Source organism: Antechinus flavipes, chromosome 3 (genome assembly GCF_016432865.1).
Source record: "Antechinus flavipes isolate AdamAnt ecotype Samford, QLD, Australia chromosome 3, AdamAnt_v2, whole genome shotgun sequence".
NCBI lineage: Eukaryota > Metazoa > Chordata > Mammalia > Dasyuromorphia > Dasyuridae > Antechinus > Antechinus flavipes.
The window spans coordinates 33,218,966-33,239,204 of record NC_067400.1 but is presented as its reverse complement, the minus strand read 5'-3'; the positions used below and the strand labels follow the sequence as shown (position 1 = coordinate 33,239,204).

Here is a 20,239-nt window from a genome sequence, read left to right as displayed (position 1 = left end):
AGGACCAACTGGGCACAAAGCAACATACTGATGCATTGAGATCCAGACACACTAATAAAACAGTCATTTAATAAGCACTTATTAAGTGCTTATTATGTATGAACCACTAAGCATTTAATAAGCACTTAATAAATGCTTATTATGTATGAATCGCTAAGTAAAGAGCTGGAGATACAAAGAAAAAAAATGCTGTTAAGAATATAAAGCTATTTATCTTAGAGAAAAAAAAATATTTGGTGATGATGGGAAGATAGGCAACACATAGGATGATAGCTTAATCCTCTTCTAATAGCTAAAGGATGGTGAAAGAAGAATTTGATTTATTGGGCAGGATTACAGAGAGGAAAAAGCAGATAGAAACAAAAGGCAGACATCTTTTATCATAATATGAAGGAAGAACTTGCTCATATCATGGATAATGGAATGAGCAATTTCATGAAATATCAGGTTTCCTTTCAAATGACAGAGTCTAGGCAGGGTTTGGATAAAAATTTAGGATGACCAAAGTAAAAGAGAGCCATTAAATTATATAGGTAGGTTTAGAAAAGATCATTTAAAATGTTCCCTCCAATGTTAAAATCAAAGAATTCTAGACTTTGAGCTAGAAGAGACCTTAAAAGTTAAAGGATTTGGGAATCATAGGCTTATAGTAAAAAGGACTCATCATTTACTCTAGTCTAATCCTTATTTTATAGGAAACTGAGGCCCAGATAATTTAGCTTACCTATGTTCATACAGGTGACAACAAAGGGGTATTTGAATGTTGGATATTTAGATGGATAGATGGACAAATGATGGATAGATAGGTAGGTAGGTAGGTTAAGGCTAATAAATCAAATCTTTTTGAATCTATGAAACAATTTGAGCTAAAATATTGGTACAGGCTGACTTTACATGTCTTTCCCTACAGAATCAAGTTAATATGGCAAAGCAGACTAAAGAAACAGTAAAAAACAAAACAAAACAAACAAAAAAAAAACACCCACACTCGCATTTTTATTGAAGGTAAGAACCACCTGCATACCCATTTGTTTAAAAAAAAAAGAAAGAAAAAAAGTTTTCACTCTCTCTTCCTATAAAATATACTCAATAGAACTGATCCTGCTTCCTTTGTTCCATCAACATTTCATTTGCATATGTGGAGAGAGAGAGAGCATATTAAGGTGTTTTCTGTGAGTTAGGGAGTTTATAAAAAGGTAATTTGATTTCAAATCCCAGGTCTCTTTGCCTTTTCCGGGGAGTCACCAAAGCCCTCTGAGAAGCAAACCCATAAGAGGAAGACATTAGCTGGGACTGTATTAGATAATAAAAACTTTCACTGGGGACTAGTTCCACATTATGACATGGTGAATATAAGGCTCATTTGGACTTAATTCATTACTCTATCACATTGCACAGGAAAGCAATTTTTAAGCCATAGAAATGTGCTTCACTTATAAAAGATGCAGCGATAATACACAATCAGTTATTGGAGATAGAAACTGATTTCCCAAATCAGACATAGAAAACTCAATATATTTCTTTTTGTTGCTATAATGAAGGAGAGAGGGTCCTCAGTGCCAGCTTATTTTTCCCCAGATCTAAATGACATCTTGCAAAATTTGGAATATGTTATTTGTTAGAAGAGAAGCCCTGATAGCTTGGCCAGTGTTTCCACTCCATAAAATTATCACAGTAACTGAATCTCAGAGCTGATGCTGGTGGTGGGGGAACCACGATTGGTACTAACCAAGTACTAGGCAGTACCTGAATAACAGCCACCCTATATTGCACACAACAGGGCATCCAGGCTTCACTACAACAATTAGTGGTCCAATTATTACATCCATTTTACAGATAATAAACTGAGACTCAGAGGTTACAGATCAGCTCTGTATTACATATAATTAAACTCTCCCACCCCTTGAGAAGTTTGATTTCTCTCTTATTCTGCTCAAGGTGATAATTAGCAACTTTTGCTGGCTCCAGAGTGCAAAGTAATCAAATGAAACCACAGGAAATTGGGGGAAAAAAACTGTTCCTAAAAGAAAAAAAAGTTTTCCTTCCTCATTTTACATTTGCTTGATCTTATTGCTATTTTTCAATGAGGAAGAGTTGAAATAATAAAAAAAATGCATTGGGATGAAGCACAAGAGAGGTATAAGAAAAATATGTTAAGCCTTAAATTTGAATTATTTTAAAACTAAACTATTCAATAGCACAGGGGACCTTGCTTTATTTGAAGTATTACATATGTGTGTGTGTGTGTGTGTGTATGAAGTCTTCCTAGAAACTAGAATATAAACAGTGAAATATCTTTTTTATGTAAAAATCTGCTCATGAATTAAAAAAAAATCAAAGAAGTGAAATCAGAAGTCTCATCAGTCCCTTTTTTGTCTAATGTGTTTAATAACCTAACTCACCCTGGAGTTTTCATATGCAAAGATGTTGGGGAATAAGACTTTAGTCTTATTAGAAGCACAAAAACATATTTGTAAGAGGTAGCTATAACTCATTTATTCAAAAAACCTTCATTAAGCAGCCATTCTATAGCACCCATCAATCATTCTAAATGCTGAAATAGATATAAACTTAATCTAAAGCCCTGAAGACACAAATAGTCTGGGTTCAGTATCAAGTTGAATCCCATGGGCTGACTCAAAAGATTATTTAACTTTCTGATTTAAAAGTCCTCACATAGTTTATTTTGTGAAATCTCTAAATATATTCATAATTTGATTTCCATAAATATAGTAACTAATTCCAATTTCCACTACAATTAATTGAGGTAACAAATGTATATTAGGTAAATGATGGTTATTATTCTAATGACTTGCCCAAAGGATCTAATGATTCTGCCCAAAGAACCATTAATTGCTCATAGGGTAATGGAGAAGAAATTAATATCTTTACTTGCTGTATTTCTGAAGACAGACAGAAGGGAAAGAGTAGCAGGATGATAGAGAAGCATGAGTTCTCTTTGATATATGAAGAAAGAGAAATGGTTTCTTTGGTGAGACAAGTCTATTTTCCTAGAGTCCTGGGCAAAAACTCATTTGAAGGCCAGGATGTGGCAGCCCTAGTCACTGGAAAATAATCAAAAGTTAGTCATTTAAATCAGACTTGAAAAATAGAGACTCCTGCTGTTTCCCAGGATAGAATTTCATTGGGTCATGAAGAATGGGATGAGTAAGATTTGGATGCCAGTGGACATGTTATATCCAAGAGGCTCTCATCTTCCGGTTAAGATGGCGGAGAGGAGGCTCACAGTTGCATAAGCTCCGCGCTTTCTCTCACTATCCACTTCATTACAAGCCTCTGAATCAATGCTTGACTGAAAAAAACCCACAAATAGTTACCAAGAGAAGCCATCCTTGAGATCCGCCAAGAAAGGTCTGTCTTTACTGGAGGGCTGGGGCGGTTTTAGATCGGGCGCAGGCTGAGGGCAGCGGCAGTGAGAGCACGGGAGCAGACTGGAGAGGGGGTGGGGAGTGATCGTAGCCGTTTCTGCGGGGAGAGCTTCGCTACAGGTTTGGATAATTTCCTCCGGCAGCAAGTCAACAGCCCAGCAGAAAAGCTAAAAACACCGGGGCTGAAGAATACAACCGCAAACAGCTGGAGTCTCTCAGGACCTGGCCCCCCCCCCCCCCCCCCCCCCCCCCAGTGACTCAGCACGCTCTGGGATCTCAGAGCGCAGGCGCAGCACAGTCCTGCTAGTGCCTCACTGCTGCCACCTGCAGTCTGTAGAGGAAGCTCGATAACACACCCAGCCCCCCCCCCAAAGAAAGACTCCAGTTTTTTTCTGTTTTTCTTTGGTAGTTTATCTCTGATTAATAGACAGAATGAGCAAGAAGCTGAAGAGGACTTTAACCCTTGACAGCTTCTATACAGATAGAGAGCAGACTCTAAATCCTGAGGAGACTAAAAACAGGCAGTCCCCAGGTGATTCCCCAAAGGAGGAGATCGGCTGTTCCTCAGCACAGATGAACCTCATAGAAGTGATTAAAAAGGCTCTCACAAGGGAGCTAGAAGAAAAATGGGAAAAGAGCCTGGAGAAGTCAGTTAAAGAGAGAGTGGATAAAGAAGTAAAATCCTTGAAAAATAGGATTAGTGAACTGGAAACAGAAAACAGCTCTCTAAAAAACAAAATTGGCGAAATGGAAAAAAATTCCACAGAACAAAAGAACTCAATTGGACAATTAGAGAAAGATTTTAAAAAAGTGAGTGAAGAGAATACTTCACTGAAAATCAGAATTGAACAAGTGGAATTGAATGACTCGAGGAGACAAGAAGAATCAGTCAAGCAAATCCAAAAAAATCAAACAATGGAGAAAAATGTGAAATACCTTCTGGGGAAGACAACAGACCTGGAAAACAGATCCAGGAGAGACAATCTGAGAATCATTGGACTCCCAGAAAAACATGATGAAAAAAAGAGCCTGGACACTGTCTTCCAGGAAATTATCAAAGAGAACTGCCCAGAAGTCATAGGAACAGAGGAAAAAATAAACATTGAAAGGATTCATCGATCACCCACTGAAAGGGATCCTAAAATCAAAACACCAAGGAATATAGTGGCCAAATGCCAGAACCCTCAGGTGAAAGAAAAAATATTGCAAGCGGCTAGAAAAACCCAATTCAAGTATCAAGGAGCCACAATAAGGATCACCCAGGATCTGGCAGCATCCACATTAAAAGATCGAAGGGCCTGGAATATGATATTCCGAAAAGCTAAGGAACTTGGTATGCAACCAAAAATAACTTACCCAGCGAGAATGAGCATCTTTTTCCAGGGAAGAAGATGGACATTCAACGAAGTAAGCGAATTTCATCTATTTCTGATGAAAAAACCAGAACTTAACAAAAAGTTTGATCTACAAATATAGAACTCAAGAGAAATCTAAAAAGGTAAAGATTAATCTTGGGAACTATATTTTGACTATATAGATGTATAAAGAATACATGTATACCTTGTTCTAGAAATTGATGTGGAAAGGACATTGTACCAGAAAAAGGGTAAAGTGGGGGTAGTACATCTCATGAAGAGGCATAGGAAACCTATTATATCTGAGAGAAAGAATGGAGGGGGATGAATATAGTGGGTATCTTACTGCCTTCAGAATTGGCTTTAAGTGAAAAATCTTAAGACATATTCAATCTATGGTGAAACTTCTCCCATCTCATTGAAAAGTGAGAAGGGAAAAGTGGAAAGGGAAGGAATAAGCTAAGGGAAGGGAATACGGGAACTGGGAGGGAAAGGGGTAAGATAGGGGGAGGAACTCTAAGGAGGGGGAGGGATACTAAAAAGGGAGGGCTGTGAGAAGCAAGGGGTGCTCACAAGCTTAATACTTGGAAGGGGGGGAAAGGGGAAAGAAGGGAGGAAAGCATAAACCGGGGTTAACAAGATGGCAAGTAATACAGAATTGGTCATTCTAACCATAAACGTGAACGGGGTAAACTCCCCCATAAAGAGAAAGCGGTTAGCAGAATGGATTAAAAGCCAGAATCCTACAATATGTTGTTTACAGGAAACACACCTGAAGCGGGGAGATACATGCAGGTTAAAGGTAAAAGGTTGGAGCAAAATCTACTATGCTTCAGGTGAAGTCAAAAAAGCAGGGGTAGCCATCCTGATCTCAGATCAAGCTAAAGCAAAAATTGACCTAATTAAAAGAGATAAGGAAGGACACTATATCTTGCTAAAGGGTAGCATGGATAATGAAGCACTATCTATATTAAACATATATGCACCAAGTGGGGTAGCATCTAAATTCTTAAAAGAGAAACTAAGAGAGCTGCAAGAAGAAATAGACAGTAAAACTATAATAGTGGGAGATCTTAACCTTGCACTCTCAGAATTAGATAAATCAAACCAGAAAATAAATAAGAAAGAAGTCAAAGAGGTAAACAGAATACTAGAAAAGCTAGATATGATAGATCTCTGGAGAAAATGTAATGGAGACAGAAAGGAATACACTTTCTTTTCAGCAGTTCATGGAACCTATACAAAAATTGACCATATATTAGGACATAAAAACCTCAAACTCAAATGTAGTAAGGCAGAAATAGTAAATGCATCCTTTTCAGACCACGATGCAATGAAAATTACATTCAACAAAAAAGCAGGGGGAAGTAGACCAAAAAATAATTGGAAACTAAATAATCTCATACTAAAGAATGATTGGGTAAAACAGCAAATCATAGACATAATTAATAACTTCACCCAAGAAAACGATAATAATGAGACATCATACCAAAATGTATGGGATGCAGCCAAAGCGGTAATAAGGGGAAATTTCATATCTCTAGAGGCCTATTTGTATAAAATAGAGAAAGAGAAGGTCAATGAATTGGGTTTGCAATTAAAAATGCTAGAAAAGGAACAAATTAAAAACCCCCAGTCAAACACTAAACTTGAAATTCTAAAAGTAAAAGGTGAGATCAATAAAATTGAAAGTAAAAAAACTATTGAATTGATTAATAAAACTAAGAGTTGGTTCTATGAAAAAACCAACAAAATAGACAAACCCTTAGTAAATCTGATTAAAAAAAGGAAAGAGGAAAATCAAATTGTTAGTCTTAAAAATGAAAAGGGAGAACTCACCACTAACGAAGAGGAAATTAGAGCAATAATTAGGAGTTACTTTGCCCAACTTTATGCCAATAAATTCGACAACTTAAATGAAATAGAAAAATACCTCCAAAAATACAGCTTGCCCAAACTAACAGAGGAAGAAGTAAATATCCTAAACAGTCCCATCTCAGAAAAAGAAATAGAACAAACTATCAATCAACTCCCTAAGAAAAAATCCCCAGGACCAGATGGATTTACATGTGAATTCTACCAAACATTTAAAGAACAATTAACTCCAATGTTATATAAACTATTTGAAAAAATAGGGATTGAAGGAGTCCTACCAAACTCCTTTTATGACACAGATATGGTACTGATACCTAAACCAGGTAGGCTGAAAACAGAGAAAGAAAATTATAGACCAATCTCCCTAATGAATATTGATGCTAAAATCTTAAATAAAATATTAGCAAAAAGATTACAGAAAATTGTCACCAGGATAATACACTATGACCAAGTAGGATTTATACCAGGAATGCAGGGCTGGTTCAATATTAGGAAAACTATTAACATAATTGACTATATCAATAACCAAACAAACAAAAACCACATGATCATCTCAATAGATGCAGAAAAAGCATTTGATAAAATCCAACATCCATTCCTAATAAAAACACTTGAGAGCATAGGAATAAATGGACTTTTCCTTAAAATAGTCAGGAGCATATATTTAAAACCATCAGTAAGCATCATATGCAATGGGGAAAAACTGGAACCTTTCCCAGTAAGATCTGGAGTGAAGCAAGGTTGCCCACTATCACCATTATTATTTAATATCGTATTAGAAACACTAGCCTCGGCAATAAGAGTCGAGAAAGATATAAAAGGAATTAGAGTAGGCAATGAGGAAACCAAACTATCACTCTTTGCAGATGATATGATGGTATACCTAGAGAACCCCAGAGATTCTACCAAAAAGCTATTGGAAATAATTCATAATTTTAGCAAAGTAGCTGGCTACAAAATAAATCCCCATAAATCCTCAGCATTTTTATACATCACCAACAAAACCCAACAGCAAGAGATACAAAGAGAAATTCCATTCAGAATAACTGTTGATACCATAAAATATTTGGGAATCTATCTACCAAAGGAAAGTCAGGAATTATATGAGCAAAATTATAAAAAAGTCTCCACACAAATAAAGTCAGACTTAAATAATTGGAAAAATATTAAGTGCTCTTGGATCGGCCGAGCGAACATAATAAAGATGACAATACTCCTAAACTAATCTATTTATTTAGTGCTATACCAATCAGACTTCCAAGAAAATATTTTATTGATCTAGAAAAAATAACAACAAAATTCATATGGAACAATAAAAGTCGAGAATCTCAAGGGAATTAATGAAAAAAAAATCAAATGAAGGTGGCCTAGCTGTACCTGATCTAAAATTATATTATAAAGCAGCAGTCACCAAAACCATTTGGTATTGGCTAAGAAATAGATTAGTGGATCAGTGGAAAAGGCTAGGCTCACAAGACAGAATAGTCAACTATAGCAATCTAGTGTTTGACAAACCCAAAGCCCCTAACTTCTGGGAAAAGAATTCATTATTTGATAAAAACTGCTGGGATAATTGGAAATTAGTATGGCAGAAATTAGGCATGGACCCACACTTAACACCATATACCAAGATAAGATCAAAATGGGTCTATGACCTAGGCATAAAGAACGAGACTATAAATAAATTAGAGGAACATAGAATAGTTTATCTCTCAGACTTGTGGAGGAGAAAGAAATTTGTGACCAAAGATGAACTAGAGACCATTACTGATCACAGAATAGAAAATTTCGATTACATCAAATTAAAAAGCCTTTGTACAAATAAAACTAATGCAAACAAGATTAGAAGGGAAGCGACAAACTGGAAAACATTTTCACAGTTAAAGGTTCTGATAAAGGCCTCATTTCCAAAATATATAGAGAACTGACTCAAATTTATAAGAAATCAAGCCATTCTCCAATTGATAAATGGTCAAAGGATATGAACAGACAATTTTCAGAGGATGAGATTGAAACTATTACCACTCATATGAAAGAGTGTTCCAAATCATTATTGATCAGAGAAATGCAAATTAAGACAACTCTGAGATACCACTACACACCTGTCAGATTGGCTAAGATGACAGGAAAAAATAATGATGAATGTTGGAGGGGATGCGGGAAAACTGGGACACTAATGCATTGTTGGTGGAGTTGTGAACGAATCCAACCATTCTGGAGAGCAATCTGGAATTATGCCAAAAAATTATCAAAATGTGCATATCCTTTGATCCAGCAGTGTTTCTATTGGGCTTATATCCCAAAGAAATACTAAAGAAGGGAAAGGGACCTGTATGTGCCAAAATGTTTGTAGCAGCCCTGTTTGTAGTGGCTAGAAACTGGAAAATGAATGGATGCCCATCAATTGGAGAATGGCTGGGTAAATTGTGGTATATGAATGTTATGGAATATTATTGTTCTGTAAGAAATGACCAGCAGGATGAATACAGAGAGGCTTGGAGAGACCTACATGAACTGATGCTAAGTGAAATGAGCAGAACCAGGAGATCATTATACACTTCGACAACGATATTGTATGAGGACATATTTTGATGGAAGTGGATTTCTTTGACAAAGAGACCTGAGTTTCAATTGATAAATGACGGACAAAAGCAGCTACACCCAAAGAAAGAACACTGGGAAACGAATGTGAACTATCTGCATTTTTGTTTCTCTTCCCGGATTATTTATACCTTCTGAATCCAATTCTCCCTATGCAACAAGAGAACTGTTCGGTTCTGCAAACATATATTGTATCTAGGATATACTGCAACATATCCAACATATAAAGGACTGCTTGCCATCTAGGGGAGGGGGTGGAGGGAGGGAGGGGAAAAAAAATCGGAACAGAAATGAGTGTAAATATAATGTAATTATTAAATAAAAAAATAAAAAAAAAATGCATTGGGATGAAGCACAAGAGAGGTATAAGAAAAATATGTTAAGCCTTAAATATGAATTATTTTAAAACTAAACTATCCAATAGTACAGGGGACCTTGCTTTATTTGAAGTATTACATGTGTGTGTGTGTGTGTGTGTGTGTGTGTGTGTGTGTGTGTATGAAGTCTTCCTAGAAACTAGAATATAAACATTGAAATATCTTTTTTATGTAAAAATCTGCTCATGAATTAAAAAAAAAATCAAAGAAGTGAAATCAGAAGTCTCATCAGTCCCTTTTTTGTCTAAAGTGTTTAATAACCTAACTCACCCTGGAGTTTTCATATGCAAAGATGTTGGGGAATAAGACTTTAGTCTTATTAGAAGCACAAAAACATATTTGTAAGAGGTAGCTATACACTCATTTATTCAAAAAACCTTCATTAAGCAGCCATTCTAGAGCACCCATCAATCATTCTAAATGCTGAAATAGATATAAACTTAATCTAAAGCCCTGAAGACACAAATAGTCTGGGTTCAGTATCAAGTTGAATCCCATGGGCTGACTCAAAAGATTATTTAACTTTCTGATTTAAAAGTCCTCACATAGTTTATTTTGTGAAATCTCTAAATATATTCATAATTTGATTTCCATAAATATAGTAACTAATTCCAATTTCCACTACAATTAATTGAGGTAACAAATGTATATTAGGTAAATGATGGTTATTATTCTAATGACTTGCCCAAAGGATCTAATGATTCTGCCCAAAGAACCATTAATTGCTCATAGGGTAATGGAGAAGAAATTAATGTCTTTACTTGCTGTGTTTCTGAAGAAAGACAGAAGGGAAAGAGTAGCAGGATGATAGAGAAGCATGAGTTCTCTTTGATATATGAAGAAAGAGAAATGGTTTCTTTGGTGAGACAAGTCTATTTTCCTAGAGTCCTGGGCAAAAACTCATTTGAAGGCCAGGATGTGGCAGCCCCAGTCACTGGAAAATAATCAAAAGTTAGTCATTTAAATCAGACATGAAAAATAGAGACTCCTGCTGTTTCCCAGGATAGAATTTCATTGGGTCATGAAGAATGGGATGGCTAAGATTTGGATGCCAGTGGACATGTTATATCCAAGAGGCTCTCATCTCTTTACTTTGGTTAATTTATGTCTTGCTGTATTTCTGTTGTTCCATTGTTGAAACAGAACAACAGAGTCACTCCTAGAAGGAGCTAGGTTTCCATATTTTGCTCTCTCTTGGACCTCACCTTCACACCAGCATTTTTCTTCCCTTCATGTTGCCTTCCCTTCTTCCCAGTTTTTACCTCCTTCTCTGAGAACTGTTGTCAAGTCACCACTACCATTAACATATCACTTTTGAGATCTACTAATCATCTTGGTGAGCTTCCAGACCACAACTAGCTAGCCTAACCATCATTCTTTTCCATATTTTATCTACATCATTGACATAAGTTTTTAAGGTACTCGACTAGCTCACTTCTGTATTTGAAGCCCTAGCACTTAGCATAGCACTTGACACATGGTAAGAAATTAATTAATGCCTTTTATTCATTCTATAAGGAGGGCTATTCTCATTGAATTGGTACCAGAGTACCTCATCAACACCCTCCCTTTTTCAAAATATAAATAAGACACAGTCCCTGCCAACAAGGAGCTTACATGATAGGAGGAAACACAGACTTCTTGCAGATGCATTTTTTTTTTAGTTTTGTATTATTTATTTAATATTTTCCCCACTTACATTCAATTTTTTTGTACATTCGTTTCTAAAATTTTTGAGTTTTAGATTCTTTCCCTTATCTCCACCCACAAAAACATTTCCATAAAAGTCAATTTGTGATAAAAAAAAAACAGATCTTACACCCTAATGAAAATAAAAATCCCCAAGAAAAATTAAATAGCGAGCGAGCAAGCAAGAGAGAGAGAGAGAAAGAAATAGAAGGAGAGAGGGGGGAAAGGAGGGAGAAAAGGGGAGAGGGAAGGAGAAAGCTTCAATCTATTCAGCCACAATCAGTTCCTTTTCTAAGTATGGATAGGATTTTTTGATGATTGTACTACTGAGAATAGTAGTCATTCACAGCTGATCATCCCAGAATTTTGTTATTACTTTGTACATAGTACATTCCACTTTGAGTTCATGGAGAACTTTCCAGTTTTTTTTTCTTCCCAAGAACATCCTGCTCATCATTTCTCATTGGACAATAATAGTCCATCATAAATATACACCATAGTTTATTGAGCCTTTCTCCAAATGATGGACATCCCCTCAATTTCCTTTTTGTTTCCTGAGAAGAGAGCTGCTAGAAATATATAGATATAGATATAGATATATAGATACACACACACACACATATATATATAGATATAGATATAGATAGATAGATAGATATAGATATAAGGTCATTTTCCTTTTTTTCCCCTCCAAATTTCTTTTGGTATTCATGACAAGTAGTGGTATTGTTAGGCCAAAGGATATGTATGAATTTAGAGTTCTTTGGAAACAGATTGTATCTTTTGATCATTTATCAATTGGGGAATGATTCTTATATTTTTTTTAATAAATGTGATTCAACTCTCTCTATGTTTGAGAAATGAGAGCAACTTGCTTCAAAATTCTTTTTACAATTCATATTGTTAATTGTATTTTTCCCCATTTATTCTCTCCTTTCACCCAGTCCCTCCTCAAAAGCATTTTGGTACTAACCACTCCCTCCCCCAATATCATGCAGATAATTATAGAATGGATATGGATTTTCAGAAAATCAAAAAATATTGTTATGAGAGTCCAAAAAAGTTGAGAACTCATGTCTACTTATGGTCAAAGAAATGTCACATGAGCTGAATTTTGAAAGATGGGTACCATTTCAACAGAAATTAAGTGAGGAACAGATAATTTAAGCATAAAGATTACATACGATGTAGACCAGATGCATATATATATTTCACTATACATATATATGCACATAGTATCCCCAAATTCTTAGTGTATGTTTAAAAACACACTACAACTTTTGAGACATGATGTCTATATTATTTTTTGTATGTATGTATACTTTTTATCCTTAAAATTAAACTAACATTTCTGACTCTATATCTAAAAACACTATTAAGTCTTAAAACTCTATCAAATCTTTTGATTCTGGCGTGCTTTCTCTGTCTGTCTCTTATTTAAATTAAAATTGCACCAAGACTTTGGGAACAGCATGCTCAACATACTTAAGCCAGATAAATGAGGACAATGAAAACTAAAGACTTTAAATATTATTCTAGAAGAGTAAATAGGAATTTACTTAACTATTTTTATTTTTAAAAATTAAGTTAACCTCTCTTAAGTACTATAAGCATGGAATATGAAAAGGCATAGAAGTAGCGTTGTAATATGAATGGATCTATGAATAGAAAAGATTAACATGGTAGCTGTGTGTAAAATAGGTTGAAGAGAGAATCTGTTGTGGTTAGGTAGGCAGACTGGTTGGGAGAGCTATTGTAATAACTAAAGTGAGAGGTAAAGAGGGCCTGAATAAGGCATGTGGAAGTAAAAATAAGGAATGGTATAGATAAGGAACTGAAGGATTTAATAGGGTATAATAAAAGGGGATCTTAATTCAAGGAAGAACTTAAAGACTTTTTTTTTTCAAATACCATTCAAGAAGTTAATGATATTAATCCTACTAGCCAATTATTCATTATTATTTCCCCCCAAATAGTAGAAATCAATATATAGGGAATATTCTGACAGTCAATCAACAAGCATTCATTAAGAGCTTTCTCTGGGCCATGCATTGTACTAAGCACCTGGGTACAAAGAGATGCAAAATCAGTCCTTGCTCTTTTACATTTTACATTTTATAAGGGAGACAAAATATATGCTAATAGCTAGTATTTTTATATTACTTTAAGGATTGTAAAGCACTTGACAGATATTATTTCATTTAATTCTCACAACAACCATGAAAGTTAGGTATTGTTATTATTACCCCCATTTTACAGGTGAGGAAACTGAAACAGATGGTAGTGTGACCCTGACCACAACTGGTAAATCTCTGAGATCTGATTTGAAATATATGAAAGATTATCTCACACGAGAAGGCTCAAGTAGCTGGAATTTTTGGGAAAGAACTCCTGCAGAAAGTGATATTTGGGCTGAGGTATGAAGGAAGTCTGACATTCTATTCACAGGCCAGTTAGTCAAATTTTTTAATTTTCAGCTTGGTCTGTAATATGCTGTTTCACCAAGTTATCCAGAAGATAGATATAAGGAAGGAAAACAAATGTGGTCATTCTTTTTCCTCAACCACCAACAATTTCCAAAAGTCTAAATAATAATTTTAGCATACTAAAATCAATATCATCAGTCTAATAAGACACAGAAATCAAACCCTCAAGGAATTATTTGTTAAGAAAGATTATCAGATAAGATGAAGGAGGATAATAGTCCACATTTTAGTAGTAAATATTATCAGAATCTGTAGCAAAAACTACAGATAAAGCCATGAACACTTAGTGAAAAGACATTGGGTACAGGCCACTATCAGCCTCTAGGTGATTCTGTAGGAAAACAAAAATGTCAATTCAAGGATGGAAATTCTTATTTCTAGCCAAGTCTAAAAAGTATCTCTAAACTCAGGAAGTTTATATGTCTTAGGCATCACTACTCTAATTAGCTAATTCAATTTATATGTTACCTTGTTTTTAGTTAATGGAAAAGAGGCAAATAGATCTAATTATATGGGTAGAAAACAATCTATAAAGAATGAAGAGGTATCATAATAAATAGAAGGACTGAGCACCAGAAACAAGCCAATATGGCCTTCATCGATAACACAACATGGAAACTAGTGTCATATCCTTTTGGGCAAGAAATAAAATAGTCAAAATATTCTTAGATTTTAGCAGATTTTGATAAAGCTGTTCTTGAGAAATACATGGAAATATAAAGGTTGAATAATAGTACCACGGGATGCATTTGAAATTAGATGAATCACTAGAATAATCATGTATATGTCAACTTGTAAAGACATCTCTAGGAGAATAGTCCAATGATTTGTGCTTGCACAAATTCAGTTATTTCTTCTTTCCTACCTTCCTTCCTCTCTTTCTATCACCTTCCTTTCCTTCCTTCATTTCTTCTTTCCCTTCTTCATGCCTTTCTTCTTTCTTTTATTTCTGTCTTGACAAAATTTATACACAAAATACTTTGCAGTGAACAAGTCTAGAACCAAAACTATCTTGACAGGGTAGGCAATTGACAAGGTATATCAAACATGATATAATTTAATAGGGATAAAATGTAAAGTGGGTTCAAGAAATCAATTTCCCACAGTGAAATTCATGTGATAGTTCATGTGAAAAAGATTTGGGGTTTTTAATAAAAAAATTTTAATAAAAAAAAAGCTCAACATGTCAACAGTTTGTTAAAAAAAAAAACAGAAGCTAATAGGTTTTCAATATGTATTTTCATAAAACAAACAAAAATAATCATAATTAAAGCTATGTTTATTTAATTTTATTTCAAATAAATAATATTTCCCAAAGTGGGGGGATAACTAATTAATCACACAAAAGGACAGAGAAACAGTTCTGGATTCAGATTGCATTTCAGAAATTTAAGAATTGTTTTGTCCTGGAAAAGTCATTTAACTCCTCTGAATTTCAGTGAAAATATTCATAGCTTCATAGAGTTGTGATGACTAAATGAGATAAGGTACCTTTTGAACCTGAAAAAGCTATAGGCACATCAATTAATATTACTATAATTGTCAATAATTTCTGTTAGGAAAAATCTTATTAAAGTTGCTCTGTTTAGATTCAGAAGTTCTCTCAGTTTAGAGAGTTATTCAGGAACAGTGAGAGAAAAGTCAAATAGTGGTTTTGGGGGACTCCATGAGGACATGTACCAATGTGACCGCTTTCATCCCAATTTGAAAAAGACAGATACCTGTCATTTCCCAAATAGGGAGGGATTTGGTTGGGTCTTGAGGTAGTGGGGGCTAAGACTCAGAGAGGAGTAGAAGAAATGATTTAAAAGAAGTGAAAAGAAAATGAAATACTGAGATGAGGATCTACATAATGACTTGCTCAGGGTCATGTGATTAGTAAGTGACCAATCCACAGCTGAAATTAGGTTGTACTGATTTCAGTTCCAATGAAGAAAAGATTAGACCTTGAGGAACACACACCCTTTTAACACAAAAAGATGGAAATGAGCAAAAGATACAGGGATATTGGGAGAGAGATGCAGAGATTAAATGGAAGAGGAAGAATCATGGAGAAGGGAAGGAAGTAGAAATGGATGGTTTTTAGAAGTTGAAAAGAAAGAAAAGAATGTTAGGGGAAGAAAACCCACAGGGAAGAATCAAAGATAAAGAAAGAAGGATGAAGGAAGAGGAAGAACAACATAAAGAAAGGGAGGAGACATAAAAACACCGTAGCCTGGAGAATAATGAAAAAGGCTGCATAGCTGAATTTATGAAATATACGGAAAATGTGCAATTATCACAGCACTCTGAAAAACAAAATCCTAATTGGGGGACATATGTCATCCCAGAGGCAGCTCATCTTCACAGCCTGATTTCAGGCTTGACAGGAAATTTACATGATCAATGAGAACTTGCAAGTAATTTTCAAAATCTCTTTGGCATGTTGACTGCCCATTTGAAAGACCTGGTTTAGAAGGAGAGTAGAAGGAGAATAAATGGTTATTCCCTACATACACCTTTGACCATAAAAAGGCAATGATTAGCAAAAAAAAGTAACCAAGGACTTGCTTTGGAGAGAAAATCAGGTCTTAGTGTAATATTTATCTAGTCCATGAATGTCTACTTGAGACTGGGCAAGGTCAGTTTGCTAGAAAAACCCACAGTTGGGATTTGGCATCTGGCTCCTTTTTCAGGCTGGTATAAAAATCCTTCCACTGACTAGTTCTGTGATCTTGAGGACAAGCTTTCAATCTTTTATTTTTTTAAAAAGATTTTTAGATCTCTTTCTTTCTTGCTTTTAAAGACGGTGACATAAGTCATTGTATTAAAAAAAATCAGGCAATATTGTATAGTATCTATGGGCTCCTGTGACTGAATGTGGAGGTCATGAAATTATGATTTATTAGTAGTAAATATTTGATTTTTATACCTACCCAGAATCATGTAAAATTTTTTGGGTGAAAATGGATAAGAGTGGGAAAATGTTAAGAAGCCTTGGTATTGTGAATAAAGTACTGAATTAGGAATCAAGAAAACCAGGGTTCATGTCCCTACTCAGACACTGTGTTACCCTGGGAAGTTTATTTAATTTCTCTGTTTTAGATTATTCATCTATGCTATGGACATGAAGGCCTCTTCCCAGTTGATTCGATGATAGCTCCAACTTCAAAGGCCCAGAAAATTTAGAGCCAGAAGCAAACTAAAAGCTTATATAGAACAAATGCTTCAATTTAAATATGAGGAAATTGAGACCCTAGGAGAATGAAGCCAGCATTGAATACAGGTCCTCTGAATGTCATTTTCTATGTGTTTTAAGACAGCATAAGCCACTTTGGTGCCTCAAAGAGAGCAATAACATTTAAATGAAGAGCTTCAACTACGTGTGTACCTAGGTCAAGATTTATATTCTCCAAGACTGAGCTCCCTTCCATGGAGACTACTGAGACAGATGTGAACCAGATGTGACTCTCTCTTGTTAGCTCTCCCAGCATGATGCTCATGATTCTTCTGTATATCTGTGCTTAGGACATGGACCGTGCTTCATTTGTAAGCATACTGACACCGTCTTCCTAACTCATAACCTTACAAGGTGGCCTAAATCACTGAGAAGTTCAACGATTTCTCCTGGGTATCATAGCTACTACTTGCTACAGGTCTTCCTGGCTTTGGGGTCAACTCTATCCATTATACAATACTGTCCCTTTTCTCCAGGTTTACTGTGAAATTGCAAATTTCCATGTCTTTATTTCCTTCCAAATTTTTAAATCTTTGGGATACAAAGATTTTTCTTTGTACCCCAATTTAGCATTGAATATACATGTAGGTGGTCAGTTAATTTTTTTTAGAACTTTTATCTATTTAGAGGATGAAAAAATGCATTTTTTGGTAGTCAGTCAATTTAGATGATAGCGTATATGGCATTGAAAACCTTTATCAGAAGGTTCATCTTGATAGGTATGATACTCTTGGTTCAGTGAGGGAAGCTTTTGTCTAAATGTGTGAAGATGCTTAATGGGGTCTGCCATCATTCTTGGGTGGAATCCAGAAGGTAAGGAGAATCAATGTCAATATGTATAACATTTAGAAAAAGTGAGTTGAACAGCTTTGTTTTCTTAAAAAGCTCAACAATAATAGCACATCCATGCATGCATATTTATGTGGGTATGTTTATATACATATAGAGACATCTATGTGTATACAAACATGCTTCAATCATCCACGTATCTAAGAATCAAGACTGCTAGTTTTGGCCAAGAAGATCTTAGTTCCAATTCTGTCTTCTTGTCATGGGCAAATCAATAAACTCACTTGGCCTTGGCAACTCCCCAAGATTTATGCAGATAAAATCAAAAGTCCAAACTTTCCCCCACCCCACCTTGAAAATACTAAAAAAATAGCTAACATACATGAGGTTTTAAATTTCACAAAAAATATATTACTTTTATTAATTTATTTGAAACAACCAGAACAAAATCAAACAACAATGATTTCATCTGTTCTGGGTATGTTGGAAAGAACTCTTTATTTGGAGTCCAAAGACCTGAGTTCAAATGTCATATCTTGGCTCTGCCATTTGTGAACTTGGGCAATGCACTTAATTCTCCAGCCTCGATTTTCTTATTAGGAAATGAAGGCAGATGACTCAAGTGACTTTTCAGGTCTCATACAATTAGGGATCTATGATCATTTTATTAATTTAATCCTCTGTTGACTTTAGACAGTATCAGACTGTGAGAACAGGAATTGGTTTTTGCTTTTTTTTTTTTTTTAATATCCCCAGTGTACAGTATCTGCAACCTATTAACTACTTAAGAAGTGTCTGCTGACTGACTTACTGATCTTAGGCAAGTCATTTTGGCCCTTAGTTTCCTTATCTGTAAAATGAGAAATTCGAGGAGATATTCTTTTAAAGTCCCTTCCAGTTTGAAATCTCTTCTTATTTGCATGTAAAAATCAAGGAATATTTAGAGTGAGGGCATATAAGTGACTTGCCATTAACCTGCAGTCATTCTTCATACTTTTTGATCTCTCCTGCAATGCCAAATTTCAGCTGGGGGCTGATAAAAAAGGGCCCTCATTGCTTATGCTCTGAGGTCCATTTCTCTTTCTTTTTTGATTACTTTCCCAGGTTTGAGTGTGTCTGATCACCAATTAAGGTACATCTGAAAAATGTGAAGTCCCCCAGGGAGGCTTTTTGCTAGGGCCTCATGATGGTTAAAATGAGGCTCTGATGCAGATTTGACTGTCTCCACTGAGCACAATGCATGTTAGTTTGCAAAAAGGACAAGGATGATGGTCTGCAAATCACATTGCATTGTAGAAAATACTCAAGTGTTTTTTCTCTCTCTCTCTCCTTCCTTTTTTCCTTCTTTCCTTTTTTCCTTCCTTCTTTCCTTTCTTCCTTAATTTCCCCTTTTAAAGGGGAAAGAAATGTTTGCTGCAATAGGCTCACACACGAATCAGCAGTGATTATGACAATAGAGTTATCTAGCTTGATTTCTGTTCAAGTTTTCCTTCATTAAATTATCCTTGAAGAGTAAAGATAACACATCCAATTGTTTCTTTAAAGGATTAATCATCAGATGAAAACATATGACGAGTTTTGCATATTTACAAAGGACATTTATAAAACATAACCTAATTCATGTTTAATTAACCAAAACCAGGACTAATGACCGGTACGTGGGCTTTCTCTGTCTACACAGAATCTAAACATTTGACCATAGCTTAAATCTTCAGACACTGCCCCAGCTCCATTCTGTTTCCGATCATTCTCTCATCTAAACAATTGATAAATGGGAATCCAGGAAGACTGCCACCTAAAATACAGAGAGGTGGGATGCCAGGCAGGAGGCATCCTGTTTTTGTTTGTGCAATGGCATGAGTCGTAATTAGCACCCGGCACATTTTATCCTTTTCTCCTCAGCCGTCTGGGCTATCAAAAGGCAAGTCTGTCACTGCATTCAAAAATAAAATTCAGGCTCATTTACTACCATGCTTTGAAATACATTCCTAGGACAACATGATGAATTTACACAGAAAACTCCTAAAGGAAAAGCCATTTTTCTATTGATATTGTGCCCAATTCAGTGCTCTTGAAACTTCCAGTCTATCAGAGGAAATGACTTATCACTCCCCTTGGACTATAAAAAGGAAATGCATCTTCTAAATGGTACCAAAGTTAGAACCAGGTAATTCTAAGTAAAGCTCAAAGAATAAATGTAATTTAATGACTTTAAAACAAAACAAAATATTACCTTGATCTGCCTATACTTGTGCAAATTTGGATATGTTTTCACATTAAAATCATTTTACTGAAACAAATTTTCTAAAAAACAGAACTGTGACTTTACAGCAATGGGCAATTCTGAGAATGACAATGGGAGCAAGGAGAAGGACAGTCCTTCCCCCTGGATTTATACATTGGAATTGTAAGAGAAGAAACCGTCAGCATTAGAAATTGTCAAGCTTATGAGATCTTTAGG

The 20,239-nt window shown here is 35.3% G+C and overlaps 1 protein-coding gene across 1 annotated transcript in view; it reads right to left on the bottom strand.

Annotated features, from left to right (window-relative positions):
- The window catches only part of NAALADL2 (N-acetylated alpha-linked acidic dipeptidase like 2), a 979,587-nt gene that overhangs the window by 723,977 nt on the left and 235,371 nt on the right, over positions 1 to 20,239 (bottom strand). The gene's annotated exons all lie outside the window — the stretch shown is intronic.